The 6703-nt window shown below is 40.7% G+C and overlaps 1 long non-coding RNA gene across 1 annotated transcript; it reads right to left on the bottom strand.

Annotated features, from left to right (window-relative positions):
• Positions 1 to 4534: 4534 nt before the first annotated feature.
• Positions 4535 to 5352, bottom strand: LOC145807464 (uncharacterized). Its single transcript, XR_014350580.1, has 3 exons — positions 5218 to 5352; positions 4728 to 4865; positions 4535 to 4647 (listed from the first exon to the last, which is right to left on the bottom strand). It is a non-coding gene; the product is annotated as an uncharacterized LOC145807464 (long non-coding RNA).
• Positions 5353 to 6703: the final 1351 nt, after the last annotated feature.

Below are 6703 nucleotides of genomic sequence, written 5' to 3'. Positions count from 1 at the left end.
TTCTGGCTCTTCCAGGCCTGGTTGTATGCCTATTTCCCTGAGGCACGACCCCCACCACCTAACACCTTGAAACCTGTTTGCTACTCCTATGTTGAGCAACTGCTCACTTATAACAGCCATTCAAAACTCACTTGCACAAATCATCTTACCATGTTTTACAACCTTCCTTCGCAGAGACCTTCCAACCTGTACATGCCATTTCAAAACTTTGAATTCTCCTCCAGTAGACTTCGCTTCCTCTTCACAGACCCTTCTGATTTACACAATGAGCAAGTCCAAGAACAAAATGAGAGTTGGAGACACATTCTCACCTCTAGACATGTCTTGGTTGGCTGTTCCATATCCTCCGCCAAGCTATCCAGCTGCAGTTTTGAGACATACTGTCCCAATCAATGGTCCAGGCAATTTGGTCTTTCCCAGGCTATCCCTTATCCTTATTTCCACCCAACCATCCATAAGGAGATTGGGTCCAGAATCCACTTGAAAGATCCTACACAAGCTGAATCCATTCTGACAGAGAACACCAAACTTTTGCAAGATTTTGGCCCCTTCTTCTTCAAACCTGCTTCGGACTGCTCGGCTGCTTTTGACCATTGTTGGGGACTTATGACTGCCATTATTTTCTGCAAGCCACTTGAAAGCTGCCTTAACAATACTTGTATTCATATTCAGGGCCGCATATCCTCGCCTTCCAAGCTTAAGGCTACAGGTATCCTTCCTTCATATACTTCATATCCCTGACTGTGTCATGCAAATTGTTTTGTTTTGTTCTCTACAACACTAACTTGTTTAACCTTTGACAGCCAAAATTGGGCCTGCTGCTGAACCATTGGTTAGGGACCAACGTAAAGGCAAGGATCCATTGGATGCAACTACTCAGACAAACACCCCCTCAGTTCCGAAATTAATGGCAGACTCTTTCGCAACCGCGCAGACACAAGCACAGAGAGGAACTACCACCCGTACCCCTGCCGAGACAGAGGTCACGACGAAGAAGAGAGAAGAGCCTTCCACTGCTCCTGCTCTAAGCACAGACCTAAGTGAGTGGGATATCCCTCTCAGCCAAATGGTTGGCCAAACAACATCAAATCCTTCAGGGCAGCTCTACCAAGTAAGCCTTCAGTTTACATATTTACAGCATCTGAATTTGCATTCACGCCCAACTGGTCACTTACTTTTGTGCAGAGAAAAAGAAGGAGATTACTCCTTGCTGCTGCTGATGATGACGATGCTTCCACTTCTCCTCAACACATTCATCAAATTCCCAGTCCAATCAGCAATGTACCCACAGAACCCACTGTACAACCAACTCCACCACCACCTGAAGCCTCGCAACAAACTTCCTTACAACCTGCTTAACAGTCTTCGCCACAATAATCCACACAGTCTGCATCACAACATCCTTCCACTTCTCCTCAACACATTGTCCCTTCTGTCTCTAGCCCTCAACCATCACCATCCAACCCCTCCAATTCCCAAACGTCAAACAAAGAATCACAGAGGATTGAATTTGACATTTCAATCAACAGCCAATCCTCTCCAACAGATGACAACACAAAATCCCCTCAACCAGAAGTTCACCACAACCAAGGTAAATAGAAATACAAATGTTACTATTCGTTTGGGAAAAAAAAAATTCTCTTTAAGTAACTGGTATTGTTCTCCAATTTACAGGGATGGACATAAGACAGGACTCATCTCCACGACCAATGGGCGAGACAGAACTTGAAGGTCCTCATGACTTTCCCTTGTTAGCAGAACCAGAGAAAGACCCTCAAGGCGCTGATGCTGCCATTTCATCAGTACCAAAAACAACTCGTCCTGATGCCACAACCACAGCTGAACAAGGCCAACCGTCTGCGTGCACGTTATCAGGACAGGTACTACCATTTCCAACCTCATCCTATTTACTCTTTATTACTTGCAAGCATATATTCTCACCAAACTATTAATGTTCACAGGCCGTCGGTCCATGCCAGGATATTTGGGCCGAACTTTCTATTCTTCAACAAGATCTAGACGAAATATCCCCATTGCCTCAAAGGCTACATCTGTTTGATGCTGAAACTCAACAAACCTTAACCACCTTCATCAACCTCATTAACACCCCAGTTGAAGAAATCATTCTCCGCAAACCTGATGAAACCTTGGCCTGTCTTTCTGCTGTTGTAAACCTCTCCCCTAATCCTTTCAACCCCATTCAACTAAAGCAATTGGCCAAGATCATCACAGAATGGCCAACCCTTTCAGAGATGGTTCAGACTTGCTCGAAGGATATTCAAACCAATAAGGATTTCCTAAACGAAGCCCACACCATATCTACTTCACTCAAACTCAGCCAGCAAACCTCTGCAGCCATTTTTCAGCAACACTCAGCACTTGAACTTGAGGAAGCCAAACTCATGGCAGAACTTGCCTCTGTCCGGCAAAGAAAGGCTCATCTGCAGCAGCAACATGACCAGCTTAATCAAGAAGCAAGGATGATGCTGTCCCAAATTAGACATCGTTCTGCATCCATTCAGACAACTAAAGCTGAGTTGGACCAAGCCCAAGCCATGCTGGCAGATGCTCAATCAGAGTGGGGTGTTCTAGCCGTTCTGTTCCCCATATCCTAGGCTAGTTTATATATGTATTCTTTTGTATTGCACACCTAGGAATGATTTGGAAAGGTAGGAATGATTGCCTTTTTAATGATAAGATTGTTGATGGGCCTGAATTGGCTGAGATGGTGAAAGTGAGGGTTGCACTTTGCTGTAAGCAAAGTTATAGAGGCCTACAGTATTTAGTGGATGACATATATTGCATTATGGATAGTATCAAAGTCTGATTTAGGGGGTGGTGTTTGGTGTTTTTTGCTGCAAGGGTGCAGGAGTTTGGTCAATCTGTGGTATGCAGGATTTTGGTCAGTCTGTGGTATTACCATATCTTCTTGGTGGCTACTTTTGCGCTGCTGTGCTTCAATGTTGCTATGCTTTGCTTTATTTTTGGCTTGTTGCTCTGGCTTAGTTTATGGGGTCAAGCATGCTCATTTCTGGTTGCTGCTCTGCTGTGCTTCAAATCTGCTCTGCTATATATGTACTCTGCTGCTGCTATATGGGATCAACGAATAGGCTTAAGTCTGCTGCTGCATATTGGCCTTTTTGCAATTGTTTGAATGATGTTTTGGTGTGCTGTATTGGAAGTCTGCTGCTGGATTGGGGAAACTTATTGGAGGTCTGCTGCGGGCCTTATTGTAATTGTTGGTCTGCTGCTGTAGTTATTTTTTTTTTTTTGAGGTTCAAGGATCAGGCTCAAGTCTCAATGGAGGTTGAAGGTTCAGGCTCAAGTCTGAATGGTGTCTGTATGGTCTGAAGTTTGTTCATGCTACCTTAGAGTTTCATCTGGTTGCCCTGTTATGTGGTTTTGTGAGGATGGGCTTGGAGTTACATTCTTATTGTTTTCCTTCTGTTTTTGTTTCTCTACGTTGGTCTCCAACCTCCTCTTTGTTGATGTATCATTGACACCTTGTATGTGCTTTTTCATCAATACAGTTTTTTGTTTTGCTGAACAAAAAAAAAATTGAATATCGATACTCTGTGTTTTTAATGGTCTGTTGTATGGTTGTTTTTATTTTTTGTGCAATTTTTCAGCATTTGTGCATTGTTATGAAGTAATCAATTCCCCTTCAAAGTGCATTATAGTCACCGCTATTTGTTTGTTCTGTGGGCTTTTTTTTGCTTTGTTTTGGACAAAATCATGGCATTCAAAAAAATCGAACAAACATAATTCATGTGGTAAAAGCGAACAGACATTACTACTTTCAACTTGCATTGTTTGTTGGACAAATATCACATTGCACTGGACAAACATTACTATAGTCATTTGGGCAAATATGACATTGCATTGTTTGTTCTGTACTGTACCCATAACATTGGAATTATGTGTATCACATTACGTACAGGCCACGATCAAAGCAAACAAACATTACTACTTTCCCTCGTTTGTTCGAGTCCCAAACATTGGAATTATGTGTACAATCAATACGCGTGGGAAATTTGAATTATCACAGCTGCGACCTAAAAAGTTGTCACGACAAGCTGATGCAGTAATCCAGTTGTGGTTGGGCATCGAAATTACACTCGTACTGGCAGGCCATGATAAAATCGCTGCCCTATTTGTTGTAATTGCAATCAATCACATGCACGAACGATACTCGCCCATCTTTGTATTGTTCACATCCATAACGAAGTCAAGCACCAACTTCCGGTGCACAGAAGGATGAAACTATGTACAGAAAGCGAATAACACAAATCAGGTACAGTTACAGCGGTAGGGAATAAACAGATTTATTTCGCAATTGGAAATTAAGCGGTACAATGTACCTTGTGTGGACCGCTGGGTATATCAGGCCGCTGCATGTACTTGATCACAAACATCCCACAGTCGAAAGTGCTACAAATGAAATGTAACATTCAGTTTCTCGTAAAATATAAGCAAGTTCATTAAATGAGTGATTCAAGAGTGAAGTCAATGTGACGCAGGGTTTGTGGATTACTCGTCCAGCTGTTGTAATGGCCTTTGTTCTAACATGCGGACCTCAAAGGTACGCATGTCTACAGCATATTCATTTCCAAACTGTAGTTGCAGTAAGGCATGCATTGTTTGAACCTGTTGCAGAATGAGACAGTTAGTTTATATGAAGGATGTGACAGTGTGGAAGTAGATTTGTGAAATTCAGCACGACATACCAACATTTTTGCTGTGTTCAGCTTGTTGGTGTCCAGTGTGGCGGATGCCAATGAGTCAAATAGGTACGCCACATGGTCTACCATATCTATTTTTAGGCACACCCAATGTACTCCTCTATAATTGAAAGGCATGTAAATCTACACATAAACACAAGTGAAGACATTGTTTAGAGGGCATGCGAACATGTACGCACTTTCATATTTACATTGACATTCAAGTAAATGGGATCGACATTCATATTACCGACGTTCATATTAAATCTACTCGCTTCAATGGGATGGACATTCATATTACCTTCTCACATGCATCAAGCACCCCAGTATATCTGTCATGTCCAAAATATGATTTGACGATATTTTCATGGTTCAGAGGTTGAGTTTTTTGATTTAGTATCAAAGTCTGCATGTTTAGTGTGTAAAGTTCAGTCAGCCAAAGTTTTCTGAAAATATGTCTTCTGCAATACACAACCGACCTAAAACACTTACTTACCGACAAATATACTGGAAAGAACCACGCAGTATGCCTCCCGTCTTTGTGTACTTGCCGCTGTCCGTTAGTCAATTGAACCGCGACCAAGTTGATTGGCTGGAACATTGTAACAGACCAGGCAACTTGCGAAATAAGGTTTGCCATTTGTTTAAATGTAATACGAAATAACAATGTCCCTACATGGATATGTCCATCATGCAAATATAGTGGAAATAACATTGTCAGATGCCACGACTTACAGTGTCAGATAGCCATGCCCCTGGTTTCAGCGTGCGCATGTCACGTCGCGTAGCACATTCGCAAGGCATTTCATGCAGATTCATAGACACGACAATGTCCCTACATAAAACGTATACATCAACCAGTAAGAAGCAACCTACAGCCTAGTAAAACTTAAACGTATCTGGCTTAACTCTACAACATAAGATTAGTTTTTTCTGTTGTACAACTATGGCAGATATTCCTGATTCTACTAGGCTCCAATCCAATGAAGATTAGTTTTAAGTTTTTAAAAAACAAAATGAAAAGACAAAGTTTTAGATATTACAACTCATGACATGTCCAATAGTATTTGCTAAAATAATATGTGAAAATCGGAATGCTCATTTACAGGTCAGCAAGTTAAAACAAAAGAAACATGTTTTTTACAAACTGGAGCCAACAATATCCCAAAATGATCAAAATGGAAAATGTAAGCAGAGTAGAAGAAAATAGCTAGGGAAAATTGCACTTCATTATAAGTTCTCAAAAAAATTTGCAAATCATTGGTAAACTTTATTAAGTTTCATAATTAAAATTATAAAGGTTTCCATGAATTTGTAAATATTTCTGTGAAAATATCAGTGGTTTGCAATTTTCCCAATAGGTACATGTGTGCAGGATAAGACCAAAAGAAGAAAACTTTAGACAGGAAATTTAGCAACTGATCTTTCCGTAGCCCACTACATTAAATTCAAAGAGAATCATACATACGACATGGATAAACCCATCATAAACCCATCAAAATCATAGAGAATGAAAAATTAAAGAACTGATACCTACAAGAATCAAATAAACATAGCACGACACATGAAAATTGTGGAATTCAAACTTATTTCACAAATACTATGGAACAGGTTAATTGCGAGTACTAAACTCATCCGTACCTTTCATTGTTTCTGTCGTCAAGTACAGAGTCAACAACTTCGTCTTGGGCCGCTGATAAAACCTCTCTGCTCTCCAGTGTTATCAAGTCCTTCTATCAATATAAACAATCAAGTAACATCAACTCCTCCTATTAATATAAACAATTAACTAACTCACCACTGTTCAGAAATTTAATTTGCAAAGTACATAACACATCCTTATGCATCTAAAATTGGTGAAGCGATGTCTAACCTCTGAACGGAACCGCTTGTCCAACCTGTGCAGTTTGGACAGGAGTTTGTCCGAAATCTGTAAGACAATTGTACAACATTTGTTACTGCAAACTTGCAGTAGAATGATA

The sequence above is a fragment of the Camellia sinensis genome, chromosome 14 (assembly GCF_055761805.1).
Source record: "Camellia sinensis isolate YWXY chromosome 14, ASM5576180v1, whole genome shotgun sequence".
Lineage (NCBI taxonomy): Eukaryota > Viridiplantae > Streptophyta > Magnoliopsida > Ericales > Theaceae > Camellia > Camellia sinensis.
The sequence above is the reverse complement of the archived record's forward strand: the minus strand, read 5'-3'. Positions and strand labels throughout refer to the sequence as shown.